Below are 18,677 nucleotides of genomic sequence, written 5' to 3' on the forward strand. Positions count from 1 at the left end.
TCTGCTAACTTTACTAGAATAGGTTGTATTCACCACAACAAAAACCACACTAGCAATCATAGATATAACAGGCAACAGACACAGAAGGAATGCATGGCATCATTACATACCAAAAACAATCCTCACAGCATTAATACTAAATGTGCACAGAAATGATTTCACTTACAAAAGCTGTTCAAGTCTATAATAGATAACTGATAATCCTTAACCCATAGCGATAGAGAGATATAATAAAATTAAAAGAACCATTGCAAATTTTCAAAAGACAGGAGTCTCCTGAAAGAACATACAATGTATTAGACCAAAATTTACTAGAACATGACTTGAAAAGGGAGGACATAAAAACACTGAAGGAAATCTTGAGTCTATGAATACAAATGCAGGCTAGTATAAATGGAAAGAGAAACACTTTAGATGAGCCAAATAGAATCAGAAAACTCAACGGTGAGAATAGCTAAGCTAAAGACAGTCCAAATCGGACTAGATAATGCAGAGGAACAAATAAGTGACTTCGAAAGCAGGATAACCGCAATCACTCAGTCAGAACACGACATAGAAAAGCAAGTGAAAACCAATGTAAGCAATGCAACTGAAACCTGGGATAAGAGAAAACATACCAGTCTATGACTCATAGGGATCCCACATGGAAAAGAAGAAAGACAAATGGTTTGAAAAGATATTTGAAGAAATCAGACTGAAATTTTCTTAAACCAAAGATAGAACCAGCTATCTCAACACAGGAAGCACAGAGGGTCCAAGCATTATGAACCCCAGTAGGCCTACAACAATATATATACTAATTTAAATGGACAAAGTTGATAATAAAGAAATGATTCTAAATGCACCAAAATAGAAACAAGTGCATTGCAAGAGAACTTTCTAATGTCTTCAGCTGATTTCTCAATAGATAGATTGGTAATTTTTTCTTCCCTCTTTCATTTTGTGTTGATCTCTATTCCAAGAACTGATGAAAGGCAGATTCCTTCAGTCTAAACAAGATGAGTTGGCAGAGATTCTAAAAGTGTTCAAGTTCTTGGAAGATGTCATCAGAATCAACACATCTCAAGGGGCTTTTTCAGACAATACAAGAGACCATGCACCAAGCCCTGTTTATACTTTTCCCAGTAGTGGGCCAATGTATTAAGACTTGCTGTTCCTTCACACTAAACCAGCCATGCAGGTATACCCTCAGTCTGCTACTGCAGTTGAATTAGAGCCAGGTCCAATTTTACCAACACTGTAGGGAGAACCTGAGCCTGCTACTGCAAGAGACACAGCACTGTGTCCCATTTCACCAATCTTTCAAGGAGACCCTGAGCCTATTCCTGCAGGAGACTCAGAGCCAAATCACATTCCACCAGCTGTGTAGGAAGAACCCCAAGCCTTCACTTGCAATGGATCCAGGAATGTGTCCAATTCCACTAGCCTTGTAGGGAGACCTTGAGCCTATTCCTGCAGGAGAACCAGATCTCTGTCTTATTCCACCATCCCTCCAGGAAGATGCAGGGCCTCCTCCTGCAGGAGACTCAGGAATGGGTCCAACTTCACCAGTCCTGCAGGGAGACTCTGAGCCAATTCCTGCAGGAGACCCCGGACTGGGTCCCATTCCATCAACCATGCACTAAGACCTTGAAGTGGGTCCAATTCCACTAGCCTTGCTGGGTGACCCACAAGCCTGATCCTGCAGGAAAATTAGAGATATGTCATATTCCAGAAGCCCTGCAGGAAGACTGAAAACCTGCTCCTGCAGGAGACCCAGGAATAGGTCCAAATCCACCAGCCTTGCTGGGAGAGCACAAACCTGATCCTGCAGGTGATACAGAGCAAAGTACAATTCCAACAGCCCTGCAGGGATATCCTGAGGCCACTTCAGCAGGAAACACATGACTGGGTCACATTCCAATACCCCAGAAGGGAGACTGTGAGCCTGCTACTCCAGGAAACCCAGGACTTCGTCCCATTCCACGAAACCTGCAGTCAAACACTGAGACTGCATCTGCAGAAAACACAGAGCGGGTCACATAACACCAGCCCTGTAGTGAGACTACAAACCTGCTCCTGGGGGAGACCAAGCCCTTCACAGAGAACATGAGCCAGCTCCTGCAGAAGAACAAGAGTTGTGTGACATTCTACCAGCTCTGCAGGTAATCCCTAGGCTTGCTCCTGCAGGAGACAGACATCCCAGTCCAATTCCATCAGCCTTTCCAGGGAGAACCCCAGCTTCCTCCTGTAGAAGAGCCAGAACTAGATCTCATTCCACCAACCCTGCACGGAAACACTGAGCTTTCTCCTGCAGGATACCCACAGCCAAGTCATATTCCACAAACCCTGCAGGGAGACACTGAGCCTGCAATTGCAAGAGACTGAGGACTGGGACGAATTCCACCAGCTCTGCAGGGAATCCCTCACCTGCTCCCATAGGAGACTAAGAGCCATCAGTTCTGGTGGGGTCCCTAAGCCTGCATCTGCAAAAAATACTACAGAGTGGAGTCACATTCCACCAGCCCTGCAAAGAGAACAGAACCTGCTGCTGCAGGAGACACAGGACTAGGTCCCATTCCACCAACCTTGCAGGGATACCCTGAGCCTTGGACCAAGGAATGGGACAAATTCTGCTAACCTTCTAGGGAGACCATGAGCCTCTCCTGCAAGAGAACCAGAGATGGGTCATATTACAGTATTCTTCCAGGAAGACCCAAGGCCTGTTCCTGCAGGAAATGCAAGAACAGGCCCAATTCCTCCAGCCTGAAGGTAGAGTCCAAATCTGTTCTGGCAGGTGACCCAGAGATGGGTCCCATTCCATCAGCCCTGCAGGGAGACTCTGAGCCTACTTCTACAGGAGACCCAGGAATGGGTCCCATTAAACCAACCCTGAAGGGAGACACAGAACCTACACTTGCAGGAACCACAGAGCCAGGTCACATTCCATCAGCCCTGTAGTGACCCCTGAGCTGGGTCCAATTACACTATCCTTGCAAGAAGACCCTGTGCCTATTCCTGAAGCAGAACAAGTGATGGGGTCATGTTCCAACAGCCCTGCAGGAAGACCTGGAGCCTGCTTCTGCAGAAGACCCAGGACAGGGTCTGATTCCACCATCCCAGCAGGGAGAAAACTAGCCTGCTCCTGCAAGTGACCAAGGTCTGAGTCATATTCCACTAGCCCTGTAGGAAGAACATAAGACTGCTGTTACAGGAAACTCAGAGCCATGTGCCATTCCAGCAACACTGCAAGGAGAGTCTGAGCCTGCCCCTGAAGGAAACAGAAACCCAGTCACATTCCACAAGCCCTGCAGGGATACCTGAGCCTGCACATGCAGGAGACCCAGGCCTGGGGCCAATTCTACCAGCCCTGTGGAAAGACATTGAATCAGCTCTGGCAGGAGACTAAGAGCCATGTCACATTCCACCAGCCCTACAGGTAATTTATCAGCCTGCTCCTGCAGAAGACCCAGAGTCAGGTCACATTCCATGAGCAATGCAGGGAGACTTAGAACCTACACCTTCAAAAGACCCAAGAATTGGACCAATTCCAATGGCACTGCAGGGAGACCATGAGCCGTGTCCAATTCCACTAGCCCTGCAGGAAGGCCCCGAGCCTACTCCTGCAGGAGAACCTGAGATTGGTCATATTGCAACAGCTCTAAAATGACCCAGAGCCTGCTCCTCCAGGAGACCCAGGACTATGTCCCATCCACCAGCCCTGCAGGGAAACCCTGAGACTGTTCCTTCAGGAGAACCACAACTGGCTCACATTTCACCAGCAATGCAGGGAGACTTAGAGCCTGCACCTTCAAGACACCTAAGAATTGGACCAATTCCAACAGCACTGCAGGGAGACCATTAGCCAGGTCCAATTCCACTAGACCTGCATAGAGACCCCGAGCATGCTCCTGTAGGAGACCCAGCACTGGGTCTCATTCCACAAGGCTTGCAGGGAGAAACTCTGCCTGTTTCTGCAGGAGACCAACAGCTAAGTCACATTTCACCAGCCCTGAAAGAAGACCCCAATCCTGCACCTGCAAGGGACCTAGGACTGGAACAAAATTGACTAGCCCTGTAGAGGGACCCTGAGCCTGCTTCTGCAAGAGATTCAGAGATTTGTCATATTCCATCAACCCAGCAGGGACAGTCTGAGCCTGCTCCTGCAGGTGATACAGAGTAGGGTGAAATTGCAAAACCTTGCAGGGACACCATGAATCTGCTGCTGCAGGAGAAAAAGGATGGGGTCTCATTCCACAAGTCTTACAAGGAGACCCTGAGCCTGGTCTTGCATGAGATCCTGAGCTGGATCCTGCATGAGACACAGGACTGGGTCCCATTCTACCAACTCTGCAGGGGAACCCGAACCTGCACCTGCAAAAAACACAGAACCGTATCACATCCCAACAGCTCTGCAGGGAGACTGTAAGACTAGCCCTACAGGAGACCTAGAGACAGGTTACTTTACCAGTCCTGCAGGGAGACCCTGAGCCTGATCTTGTAGCTCCTCCTGCACCTAAACACACACTTCTATGAGACCCAGAGCCAATTCAGGCATCACCACCCCTACGGGCTGAGATGCCTCTGCAAACACCAACACTGTCATCTAATTCTCAGAATCAACCCACTCCCAGACCCAAACTTTACTTCCCTTCTCCTGGCATCATTTTTGTTTGTTTTTTCTGTAATTTCCTTGTTTTCTTTCATGTCATTTAGAGTATCATCTATTTTTATGTTTTAAGTTTACAATAATAAAATTTAGATGTTTTTCCATTTTAAATTGTGCAATTCAGGAGCATTAAGTGCATTCACAATGCTGTGTAACCATCATCACTGTCTAGTTTCAGACTGTTTCTTTCCTCATAATAAAACCCTGTATCCAAACCACACATTCTCTTTTCTCCCTCCCCTAGCCCCTGACAAGCCCTAATCCTATTTCTTTCTGTGTGTCTTTCCCTACCCTGGATGTTCCCTATCAATGAAATCATACAAAAGGTGGCTGTTTGTGTCTGCTCTCATATTTTAACAAGGGACTGGTTTTTTTTTTTTTTACTTGAAGTAGCATTTTGGTTATTTGAAAGGGAAACCCAGGTGGATTAAACATGAGATGTACAAAATGAAAATTTTTAGAAACTATGTGCATAATCTCGAGATAGGCACTGCTATTCTATATGTGAAACCAGAGCCAGAAGGGAGATGCTTAGCTCTTCCTGTGGCAAAACATAACCTACAAAATAAAAAATAATAATATTCAAAAGCCATGAAAGACAAACCACAACCTGGAAAAATCATTTTTCATAACCTAAAGTCAGAGAAAGGTTTCACATCCCTGTGGTCCAAAAACTTCTTGAAACACTGTGTTCTAAACAGAAACAGAAAAAACACATGCAATTCCAACAAGAGGCAATGCAGGTGGCCAGTGTATATTAGAGGTGCTTGACCTCTCAAGTGAGGATGCATACAGATGTACACACTTTGGAGACAGCATTGGTCACCATCACACTGGCAGGACTTTAGCCTGGTGACAACCAGCTCTAGTGACAACATGAGGAGGCAGAGGCCACAGTAGATCCCCTGGAGGGAAGAGTGAGCAGACACTCCTCTCTGGGAGAACAGTATGCAGGATGAATTACAGTTCCACAAGTTCACCCCTTTCCGAGTAGTGCTGATGCTTAGTGTTGATCATACTAAAATTCTTGCACAATTTTTCAAAGACGTCTTTTCAAGGATGTTGATCACAGTTCTGGTTTAACTAGTAGGAGACTGGAAGCAACAATAATGTTCATGGAGACGGGGTGGGATTCATCAGTTCTGGTTCACATGGAGGAATGATTGTTGTGCAGCTGGAAAAATGAGTGCTAGGTCTTTACCTGATGTCAAGGAAGCCCTCAGTTTGGATGCTTGTTAATCCATCATCTACATCCCAGATGCCATCTATGACCACATATGTGTCAAATCATCATAGATGTAAATGAATCTTGTGGTGTGTGAGAGACAGAGGCAGAGAGAATAAGAGAGATAGAGACTGAGAGATGTTCACCAAGCCATTCATGACGGTCACTTCTGGGGGTGGGATTTGCAAATCTCTGCACTTTTCCTTTAGGCAACATTTCAAGTGTTCATAATGTATCTATATTGCTTTACTAATTCTAAGGTATTTAAAGCATATGTTACTTGAGATTCATTCATATTGAATCCACAGCATAAAGTTTATTATTTTTATTTTAAAGTATTTGTTACAAGTACAATCAGCATTTATGAGAGTAAAATGATAAATTCTAAAGAATGAAGAATCAGATAAAGAACAAAACCTTTTGGTGACTCAGACACAGGCCAGCTAGTTGGCAGCAAATGGCAGGGTGGGACAGGTTTCTCTAGAAGGTTGTGTATGTTCTGAATCAGCATCCAATAGAGGCAAGGAAAAATTACAAGACATGTACACTGGAAACTACAACAGCTTGTTGAGAGTAATTAAGAAAGACCTAGCCCTATTTTAAAATTTGAAGGAGCCAAAGTGACAGAGTAGACAGACTCACAGCTTGACCTCTCCCACAAATACACAAAGAATTACATCTACAAGAACATTGAATTGCACAGAAACCTCCTGAACTCTGGCACAGTGTCTCTCATTTTGAAATACAGGAAGATTCTCACAAAATATGGTAAGGAATAAAAAGAAGAAAGACAAATTCAGTGCAGGACTGATCCTGCAGGGAAAAAGTAGCATAGGAAGAAAGGCACCCTCACACTGGGACACAACCTCTCTAGCTGGGAGATCAGCTAGGAAAGAAGCAGAGCTTCCAAGGTTTGGAGGAGACAGTGGCAACTGCATGGCAGGCAGAACTGGGGAATACTGACACAGAGGGTCCCTGTGATGACCAGCCCTAGACATGAACTAGCAGGGATGAGCCAGGACTGGCTACTGGAGTCAGTGAAGAGCCCAGGCAGAGGGCTGGGTCACACTGCAGAGAGGCAGCATCAGGAAACTAGAGGTCAGTGTGAGCTCTGGCTGTGTGTGTGTGTGTGTGTGTGGAACAGAACAGACTGAAACTCTCATAAAAAAGCACCAATGTTGGTATAATGGGGGAGGAATGACGCATGGCTGGGCCAAAGTCAATTTCTCCACTTGGCTCCATTGTTGGTGTGTTCTCATGAGAAGAGAAATGGGGCTTGGTCATAGCCAACACTGCTGCACAAAGGCAGAGCTGAATGTTGAATCCATATCCTGTGCCATTGCAACTTCACAGGCGGGACTGAGATTTGTTTACAGCCCCAGGCAGAGAGGGTGGATTTGCTCTCTCTGGTCACTTTGTGGATCCACACCTCTGGGACTTACAGGTAGTGAGTGGAGTTCTGACTCAAGAAGGGTGGCCAGTGAGGGTATTTAAAACGGGGTGGTGTATGGTTCCATATGTGGATGCGGGATTGGGGTTTGAGCTGAGCCTGTAGTGGACCACAAATTCATGTGTGTGACTACACACTTGCTAAGGCAGGTCCAAGGGACTGACACTGCTGGATCTGCACTGATGTTTCCTGGGGCTCAGAACCTGAGGGGCACCAGAGTAGGTGGCTGACATTCCCAAAGCTAAAGCAGGGATAAAGCCAACATCAACAAATAGTACTTTGTAAGTCTGCATAACAAGTGACAGACAACACCACAGAGGGAACTCCCCAGTGGAAATCTCCTGCCTATTTTTCTTCACAACTGAAGTGCTCCCACCCTGCCTACTACACACCACAGCTCAGAAACGGGTCTAGAAGAAATACATAGAGCCAGAGAAATATAAGTAAATAAAGAAGCCGAGGAACCACTTTCAATTAAAAGAACAAGAGAAATCCCCTGAAAGAACAAACAGTAAAATAGACTGATAGTCTACTAGACTTCGAAAAGGGAATGATCAACACACTGAAAGAACTAAAAGAGACTATCAATAGAGACAGAAAACTTTGAAAAGAAAATTTAAACTATAAAGAAGAGCTAGTTAAAAATAGAAAATTCAACTACAGGCAATCAAAAACAGACTAGATAATGCAGAGGAATGAATAAATGACTTAGGAGACAAGATAAAAGAAATAACCCAATACAGCAGACATAAAAGCCAATAAAAACCAATTAAAGCAAGATAATATAAAGTGCGCCAGCCTATGCATAATAGTGGGTCCCAGAAGGAGAAGAAAGAGAAAAGGGGATTGAAAAGATAGTTAAAGAAATCATGACTGAAAACTTTCCAAACCTTAAGAAGGAAAGAATTATCCAAGTACAGGAGGCACAGAGGGTCCCAAACAAGAAGAAACCAAACAGACCTACACCAAGACATATTATAATTGAAATGGTTAAAGTTAAAGATAAAGAAAATATTCTAAAGGCAGTGAGAGAAAAACAAAATGTTAGTTAAAAGGGAGCCCCATAAGCATTCAACAGATTTCTCTACATAAAAACTTCTGGCCAGAAGGGAGTGGCAAGATATATTCAAAGTCCTGAATGAGAAAAGGCTGCAAACTAGGATATTCTATCTAGAAAGACTCTCCTTTAGAACAGAGAGAGAAAGAATTTCACAGACAAGCAAAACTAAAAGAATTCAGCAGTACTAAATCTATGCTAAAAAAAATTGAAAGTTCTAATCTAAATAAAACATAAACAGGAAGCTATAGAAATTAGGAAACCATAATTGGAAATGCAATAAATATAGTGAATTGCAAGGGAAAACATGAAGATATAAATAAGTCAGTAAGTCAATAAAGAAAGCAAGAAAGAAAGAGAGAATAGCAAAATCATAAAAGGTGAAAGAGGAGAGCAAGAGAATATAGATTTTTTTCCCTTTTTTTTTTTTTCTTCTTTCTTTTTGTCTTCTTTCTTTTTAGGATGCACTTGAGCCTACATGACTATCAACTAAAACCAAACAGATGAAGTAAGGGGTTACCATACTTGAAAGACAAGATAACCACAAATCAGAAGTATATAAAGAGTCATAAAACCCAAAAAGAAACCAAGCTTATAGAAAAGAAATTTATCATATGACAAAAATGAAAAAAAAAAATTAAAAGAAAGTAACAAATAAGAAATACCAAATCAACTGGAAAACAAATTTCAAAATGGCAATAAAACCACATCTATAAAATAACTACTATAAATGTCAATGGACTAAGTGTTCCAATCAAAAGAAAAAGTGAAGGAGGAGGAAAGATGGTGGAGTAAAAAAGATGCTCAGAGCTCACCCTCTCCCACAAATTCACCAAGAGTGACATCCACAGACACACCCACCACCCAGAACACCTGCTGAACTTTGACAGAATATTGCCTTCTTCAAAAGATAAAATTTTCCACAAATCTGGTAGGAGAAAAGAAGAAAAAGGAAAATAGTTCAGGACCATTCCAATGAGGAGGGAGCTGCAAAAGGGTAATAGCATTAATACACTGGGTCTACCCAACTCCAATGGCGAGTTCAGCAAGATGGAGAGGGAACATCTGCGGCTCGGATCTGTATAGAATAGCCTTTGACTGACAGAACTAAGTTAATTGGGCACAAAGAGTCCCAATGATCCCCAGCCCTAGACGTGAACCAGCAGAGGAGGGATGGGACAGGCTGTCTGAGTCGAGCAGAGGATTCGGGCTGACTGTACAGAGGAAACCTTGGGGGACTGCAATGTTCTGTGTGCCATGGCTGGGAGAGTATACAGATTAGAACAGCCTGGGTCCCCCATAAAATCCAAAAAAAAAAAAAAAGGCAAAGCAACACTGCTGGTGTGCCCTGGGGGGAAGGGGATCCGTAGCCTTTGTGTCCACAGACCCACAGTGCCATTATTGGAGACTTCTTGGGAGAAGAGTGTCAAGGCTCAGCCATAGCCACCATATTTTCTGGTTCATGGTTCCCAGGTGAAGGAGGGGTCAAAAGCCGAATCCCTACCTAGGGGCTCCACAACCTCATAGGTGGGACTGAGATTTGTTTACAGTCCCAAGCAGAGGGGACCATTACACACCGATGCCTCTCTGAATTGGCTTTTCTAAGACAAATGGACAAGAAGCAGTGTTCTGGAACAGAGCAGGGGTGAGGGCTAGTGCAGCTGTTTTCTCTGAGTCCACCTATGATGCATGGACCTAATGTGGCAGGGGAGCTACCTGCCAACTACCTTGCACAAGTGTGGTGCTGGGACCAGACATCTGGTGGGGGTGCAGACCACCCACAAACTGATGCTGGGACACAGACCAGGAGCACGACTGGAGGGCCTCTGGAACCAGCAAGTGGAGTTTTCACAGCAGGATATGGGCAGGAGTGTGACAACCACAGGAAAAAAAGGAGCTCCTGCTCAATAGCCAGGGCAGACTCAGGTCACCAGAACACCAGCCACACCACCAACAAAGGGGATAACAGGCAAAAGGCATGGAAGGAAGACTTGGCAACCACCCATAATTAAAAACAACCTTATGACAAAATTATTAAGAGTGCATATTCTTGGAGAAAGGCCAAGATAGTGGAGTAGAAGGATACTTGTATCTTATCCTCTCCAATAAATACACCAAGACTGACATTCACAGACACACCCATCCACTCAGAACATCTGCTGAACTTTGATAAAACATTGCCATTTTCAAGAGACAAAATGTGCCACCAATCTGGTAGGAGAAACGGAAAAAAGAAGGAAGAAATGCAAAATGGCTTGGGGTTGGTCCTTTGAAGAGGGAGCAGCAAACGAGGGATAGTGCTGGTTGGCTGGGTCTCCCCCTTTCCAACAGAGAGGTCAGCAGGATGGACAGGGAACCTCTGAGGCTCAGATGTGTACAGAACCGCCCTTGACTGACAGAATTAAGTTATATGGGCACAAAGTGTGTCAACAACCCCCAAACCTAGAAGTGAATTAGGGATGGGAAGGGACAGGCTGCTGGATCCAGGCAGACTCTGGTTGACTGTACAGAGGTAACCCTGGGGGACTACAGTGTGCTGTGGACAACTGCTTGGATTGTATACAGATCAGAACAGCCTGGGGCCCCCATAAAATAAGAAAAAAAAATAAAGCAAAGCAACACTGCTGGCTTGCCTGAGGGAAGGGGAGATTTGTCCTTTGTCTCTGCTGACCCACAGCAACATAACTGGTGATTTCTCAGAAGAAGAGAGATGAGGCTCAGCCACAGCCATCATACCCACCCAGGCAGAGGCAGGGTTGAAACCTGAATATGTACCTGGCAGTTCTGCAGCCTCATAGGTGGGACTCAGACTTGTTTACATCCCCAGACATATAGGAAGGTTCTGTCCTGGTGCGTCTATGAACTCGCACCTCTAAGACAAATGAACAAGGAGCAGAGTTCTGGCAAAGAGCAGGGACTAGGGCTGGTGTGGCCATTTGCCTCAAGCCCACCTACAGAGTGTGGAACAGATGTGGAGTGGGGAGTAGCACTGAACAGGGGAGCAACCAACCCAACTACTGTGCAGGACTGCTGCACCTGGACATGGCATTGGGAAGGGGCACACCCTGCCCACCTACCATGCAGGAGAGCAGCACCAAGATGCAGCATTGGGAGGAGATGTGACATATCTACCTCCAGGCACTGGGAGCAGCACAGACCAAGGGTGTGACCAGAGGGTCTCTGGAACCAATGAGCTGAGTTCATGAAACAAGGCAGGGGCAGGAGCTGTGACAACCACAAAACAAATAGGAGTCCCCATTCAATAGCCAGGGTAGGCTCTGGTTAACAGGTTAACGGCCACATCCGTAACCAAAGGGATAACAGACAAAAGGCACAGAAGTAAGACTTGGCAACCACACTTATTTAAGAAAGACCTCTTGATAAAATTATTAAGGGCACACAATCTCCACGGGAACATCCTCTCTTCTTTTTCTGTTCCATTTTCTTTTACTTTTTAAATGTTAATTCTTAAATAATTTTTATATTTCTATTTTTAATCCCTTTTAAAATTTTCTTTTAAAATACTAATATTATTATCTTTCAATTTGTCCAATTTCATTTTTATCTTTGTTTTGTTCTTCTGTTATGATGATACTCTGTTCTCAAATATTTTTCTTCCTTTAATGTTTTAAAAATTCATCCCAACTCAATTGTTATCTTGTTTCAATATGTTCTTCTGTTATTGATTATACTGCTTTTAAAACTAATTTCTTTGTGCTTAGTTTTATTTCTGCATCCACTTTATATAAATAAATAAACTCCTAAAGGACGACAGTAGATAACTGATACTCCATAAGCCATAGTGCCAGAGAGATATAAGCAAGATGAAGAAGCAGAGCCACCTCTCTCAATTAAAAGAACAAGATAAATCCCCTGAAAGAACAATCAATGAAATAGACATTGATAGTCTACTAGATGATTTCAAGAAAGGAGTGATCAAAGTACTGAAGAAACTAAAAGAGATTGTCTATAGAGACAGAGAATATGTCAAAAAACGAAATTGAAACTCTAAAGAGGAGCCAGTGAAAATTGGAAAACTCATTTGCTGAGATGAGAGTTGAGCTAAAGGCTGTAAAATGTAGGCTAGATAATTGAGAGGAATGAATATGTGACTTAGAAGACAGGACAACAGAACAGCTGAGAGAAAACAAATAAAAACCAATGAAAGCAATATAAGGGACCTATGGAATAACATAAAGCATGCCAACCTACTCATAATGGGGGTCCCAGAAGGAGAAGAAAGAACAAAGGGGATTGAAAAGGTATTTGAAGAAATCATGACTGAAAACTTCCAAACCTAAAGAAGGAATCAGATATCCAAGTACAGGAAGCACAGAGCGTCCCAAACAAGGAGGTCCCAAACAGACCCACACCAAGACATATTACAATTAGGATGACCAGGGTTGAGAATAGGAAATGATTCTAAAGGCAGCAAGAGAAAAACAAAGAATGAGATACAAGGGAACCCCCATAAGATTTTCAGCTGATTTCTCTACACAAACAGTACAGGCCAGAAGGGAGGGGCAAGGAATATTCAAAGTCCTGAATGAAAAAATGATGCAGCCTACGATACTTTATCCAGCAAGGCTATCCTTTAGAATAGAAGGAGAGATAAAGAACTTCACAGACAAGCAAAAACTAAAAGAATTTAGCAACACTAAACCTATGCTAAAGGAAATATTGAAAGACCTACTCTAAACAGAAAAGAAGCAGGATGGTACAAAAAGGAGAAAACCATGATTGGAAAGGTGATTGCTACAATGAATTACAACAGAATAAACATGAAATCATAAAAGAGGACATCTAAATCATTAAGGGTGGGGGAGGCGAACAAGAAAATGTACAGGTTTCTTTCTCTCTCTCTCTCTCTCTTTTGTTCTTGGTAGGATGAGTTTGAGCTTATATTACTATCTGTTTAAAACAAACAGATATAGTAATGGGTTAATATATGTACAAAGTAGGGTAACCACAAGCCAAAAAGTTACAACAGAGTCACAAAACTAAGAAGACACCAATATAATAAAAAGGAAAATTATCAAACCACAAAAAGAAAATGAAAGGAACAAAGAGGAAATACAAAATCAATTGCAAAACAAAGTTCAAAATATAATAAACACATATCTATCAATAATTATTATAAATGTCAATGGACTAAATGCTTTAATCAAAGGATATAGAGTGTAGAGTGGATAATAAAGCAAGTATCTACAATACACTGTATACAAGAGACCCACGTTAGGGAGAAGGACACAAATAGATTGAAAGTGAGAGGATTGAAAAAGATATTCCACAAAAATGGAAATGACAAGAAGGCAGGAATATCAACAGTGATTTCAAATAAAATAGACTTTAAAACAAAGATTATAAAGAAAGATTAAGAAGGACATTTTATAATGATTAAAGGAGTCATAGATGAAGATATTACACTCATTAACATATATGAACCCAACATAGGAGCACCTAAATACATAACAGATAAAAAGGGAAAATTTGATCGGAATACAGTCATGGTAGAAGACTTTAACTATCCATTAACATCACTGGACAGATCTTCCATACATAAAATTAATAAGACAACATAGAAATTAAATGATAAAATAGAACAATTTGCCTTGGTTAATATTTTCAGAACATTATATTTCCCTAAAATAGAATATACATTCTTCCCAAGCGCACGTACCACATTTTCTAGGATAGATCATATACTTTGGCACAAAAGAAGCATTAACAATTTAAAGAAGATAGAAAATATTTGAAGCAACTTTTTCTGAACACAATACTATAAAACTAGAAATTAACTACAGAAAAATAAAGGAGAAATAAATGACACCATGGAGATTAAACAACATACTACTTTAAAAAAAAAATGGGTGGATGATGAAATCAAAGAAGAAATAAAAAAACACAGTGAGACAAATGATGATGAAAACACAACCACACAGAACCTATGGGATCCAGAAAAGGCAGTGCTTAGAAGGAAGTTTATAGCGAGAGAATCAGGTCTACCTCAAAAAAGAGGAAAAACTGCAATAAACAATCAAACTTACCACCTAAAAGAATTAGAAAAAGAAGAGCAAAAAATAACAAAAGTAAGCAGAAGGAAGGAAATAATAAAGATCAGGGAGGAAATAAATAAAATAGAGATATTAGAAACATTTGAAAAAATCAAGCCAAGAGATGGTTTCTTGAAAAAGTGAACACAATTGACAAAATTATGCTGTATGCTGGAAATTGACACAACAATGCAAACTGACTATAACTCAATAAAATAAAAATTAAAAAATAAATATATTAACAAAAGAACAAAGAAAAGGTAGTTTCTACTCACCAGACTGGAGGAGGGGACTGCACCCCATGCAGGGTCACACACCATGGGAAAGCCTGGGGTCAGGATTGGAGGAGCAGGGTGCTGTGGACAGGATCTGTCACAGGGTTTCTGCAGGAGGGGAGGGTGAGGCATGTGAGCAGGCTGAGGACTGGCCATTTGAGTAAGTTCATGGGCTCTAGGGTGGAGGGGCTCCCCCAAGTGTCTGGACTTGACTCTGGGTGAGTTGGGCAGGTGGACAGTGGCTCAGTGTGAGTCCAAGTCCAGTGGAGGAGGTAGTGCGTTAGATCTAGAAGGACTCCTTCTGGGGTGGGAGGGCCCACAAGGGAGGCAGGAGGCCAAGTCCAGGTGACTGAGAAAAGGGTGTGTCTTGCATAGGCCTGCAGGGCAGACAAAAGAATCCAGTCTACAGAAGGTGGAAACACGGTCCATACAAGGGCTCAGCTCAGATGTCACCCCCTCAGAGGAGCCTTCCCTGCCTGCACAGTCTACAGGGACAGCCTCCTCCACGCACATCTCCCCAGCAGACACCTTCTCCATTTCCTGCATAGCATTCAGGACCCGGGCCCCTGCTCCACGCCCAGCCATGGTTCCGCTGCCCTGAGGAAAAGCCCTCACAGGAGCCATCAAGCCCTGCAAGACCTGGGCCCCACCTCTCTGTCTCTTCTGCCACCACTGTCTCCACCTGGCCCTCTTCTCCACTCCTGCACTCCTGACTTCCCCCAGCCCTGTGTGCTCTCCAGAGCACGTGTCCCTGCTAACATGAAGTGTGTGCTCACTGTGTCTCATCCACTGCATGCCTCCCACCCAGGTCAGTATCCAGTGCACAGTAGGGCTCAGTAAGTAGAGAATGAATGACTCTTACCATCACTGCTGGGAAGACTTTTGTCTGTGGCCTACAGTGATCACACACCCGTCACACATTCGCTGACGTCCTACTGTGTGTTGGGCGGGTTCCAGATACCGGGCACAGCAGGTAGTGAAGCAGGCAGGTCTCCATTCTCATGCAGCAGACAGCCTGGTGGGGGACACAGAGAAAATTAAGTAAAATATGCACAGTGTCCGGAGGTGATATGTTCCATGGAGAAAAATAAGGTCAGGGAGGACATTTGAGCAGATTCCTGGAGGTGTTTAAGAAGCAGGCAGAGAGAGATCCTGGCTGAAAGAGCAGCCAGCGCAAAGGCCCTGAGGCCACAGTGGGATGCGCATGGAGGGTCTTAGTTATCCGTGTGAGTTCTTAGTCCTGCCGTGAGTATGTATGTTGCTTTTATTTGTAAACCTTGATTTCACCTTTATAGCAAATTAACCTGCATCATCAATCTGCATAATTTAGCCAATTCTCTTTCAGGTGTTGTGGGCACAATGGCGGGCTAGTTACTTGGGTTGGTAAAGAATTACCAGCGTCTGAGAGGGGTTTAGGAAAGTTTAATAGGGACACTGCTATAGGCAACATCAGGCCACACAGGCAAGAGGTGCCTACACGAGGGCCAAGGTTGAGTGTGTGGGGTCTGTTATTGGGGGGGTGCTGTGCACACAAGGAGGAGGGGGCTGCATGATCAATTCTTGCACAGGTACCTGGTTGGTTGTGAGATCTGACAGGGGCTTCTCTGAACAACAGGCTTTACCACTTTAATAAGGGCAGGATGTGAGGCCTCTTCCTAGGGCAATGAGTTTTCATAGGGTAAACACACAGCAAGAGAAGATGTTTTATAGCTTGTGGAAATGCAGGTGTGCAAAGGGTCCTGCAGTGGGGAGTGGGAGGTAAGGTGCCACTGGGCTCTAGGCACACAGAGAGCCCAGGGGTGAGGGTGTATGTCTCTAAAGAGTGACAGCTGGTTTCACACCAGCGACTTTATGTGGAAACAGGAGACTCTAGGTTGTCAGCAAGTGTCTACTCAGTGAGCTCCCTAAGTCTAGCTCTGTCAGGCACCATGTGAAATGAACATGAAGGTACCCACCCTGAGGACCCCAATGAATGAACATCTTGACATCCTCAAGCCCCTTACCCTGCACCACCGCCCCACCTCATCTGGGTCTCAGGCTCTGACCCTGATATCAGTGGCACCTTTGTTCCCTATATCCAGCTCCTCTGGACGTCTCTGTGATGAGCTGTTCCATGTCAGCGAGCCCCAAACTGAGCTCTGCCTTTACCCCATGAATGCTTCCACCCTGTGAAGCCCCTTGAGAAGGAGCCACCACTAGCAGGATCCTTCAGCCCTGAGTCTCTGCCTTCCCCACCCCTCCGATTTCCCCCAGCCCATGATCCCCTCTGGAGGTCCCTATTATCCTCTCCCTCCCACTTCAGTCTTGGGCTACACACCAAATCCCTCTTCACAATCTCCCACAAGACAGGTCCAGGTACACTTGGGGACACTGAGGTGACACAGGTGGGTGTTGCTGGGAATGAAGAGCAGGATCCTGAAGCAGAGGAGAGGCAAGGGCTCCCAATCCACCAGAACACAGGCTAAAGTGGGGGCAAGACACCCATAAAGGGTGAGGCAGGCATCACACTGCAGCCCTGCCCTCTGTTCCCCCAGGGTGCCCTGTGTTTCCTGCTTTGGCCTGGGGGACTTCCCCCTCACTCTCTGTTAGAGGGGTGCCCATTCATTCATTCACACCCTCATTCACCATGTACATGGGTCCTGCTCAGTGCCAGGCCTCAGCTGGATGACAGCTCATCCTTGGGGACACAGCTCAGATCTCACCTCCTCCATGAAGCACTTCTGGATTCCCACCCCTCCTGAAGTTCCTCTGGCCTCAGTTGGGACCACTAGGGCTGAGACCACACTCTGATTACCTCCCAAGTCTGTGATCTCTGTGAAAGCCCTGGGCTCAATGTGGAAAGAGACTCAGAAAAAATGGGGCGAAAAGGGGCTAAGAAAAATGTTACTAGTTCTCTATTACAGAGAAGGGCACTGAGCAGAGAGAGGGCAGTGTCCAACCAAAGCCACAGAGGAGGGTCTCAGTGAGACCTCCCATTGCCCTGTTACTAGTTCTCTGTTACAAATGAGGACAGTGAGCCACAGAGAGGGAGCAGAGCCCTGCTATAGCCTTGGCCCCACAGCCTGTGTCCTTTATGACTAGCTCCATACTGCCAGCAGGGGTATGGGCCTGGAATGGAGGTTGAAAGCAGCCTGACCCCCAGGACCCCTTCATACACAAAGTCAGTCTCAGGAAACACCCCTCAAGACCTACTCTACACCCCTGGGATTGGGACTTGATTGCTGTTAATGGAAGCTGGCTGGGCTTCCCTGTGAATTGGCCCAGGAGATGCTTGGGACAGACACAGGGCCCCTGAGGCTCCCTGTCCCCAGATGAGCAGCTCTGGTCCCCTTGACTGTCCCTGGCAGAGGCCTGATGACATAAGGTGTTGGCCGGGTAGCCAGCTGTGGAGATGAGGAAATGGGAGCAACATGCAGGTACATGCAGAGGTCCAGGTATTAACTCAACAATCATTGATTCAGGCCTTGCTGTGTGGCTGGCCTGGGCCCAGGCCTGGGTGTCCAATAGTGAATACAGTCAACTCCTTGAGCCTTCTGGGAAAGCAGTGCTCAGAGAAACGGGCCCTCAGTGCCCCCATCCTGCTCCCCTTGAACAATCACACTGAGATGAGGCTGCAGCCATGGGTCCCAGTGGAGGGTGAAGGGAGGAAGGAAACCCAGAGTGGGCACTGACCATGAGCCTGGACACTGGAACCAGATGGCCTGGGCTCTGTAATCTGGGGTGGTCACCTCCCCTGTTCTCTCTGTGCCTCAGTTACTTCTTCTGCAGAAATGGTTGATAACGCCTGTCCCTGCCCCACAGATTATCATGAGGAGTCAGTGATCTTCTCTTATGCGTGTAGGACAGTGCCTGGCTATGGGTAAGGATCCTGCTCACCTCACAATAGTCTGTCCCACTTTAAAGATGAGAAAGCCAAGGCTAAGGGGGTTATGAGACCAGCCTGGGCTAGCCCCCTTCTCATGCTCTGCT

This window comes from Camelus bactrianus, chromosome 17 (assembly GCF_048773025.1).
Source record: "Camelus bactrianus isolate YW-2024 breed Bactrian camel chromosome 17, ASM4877302v1, whole genome shotgun sequence".
NCBI classification, from domain to species: Eukaryota; Metazoa; Chordata; class Mammalia; order Artiodactyla; family Camelidae; genus Camelus; species Camelus bactrianus.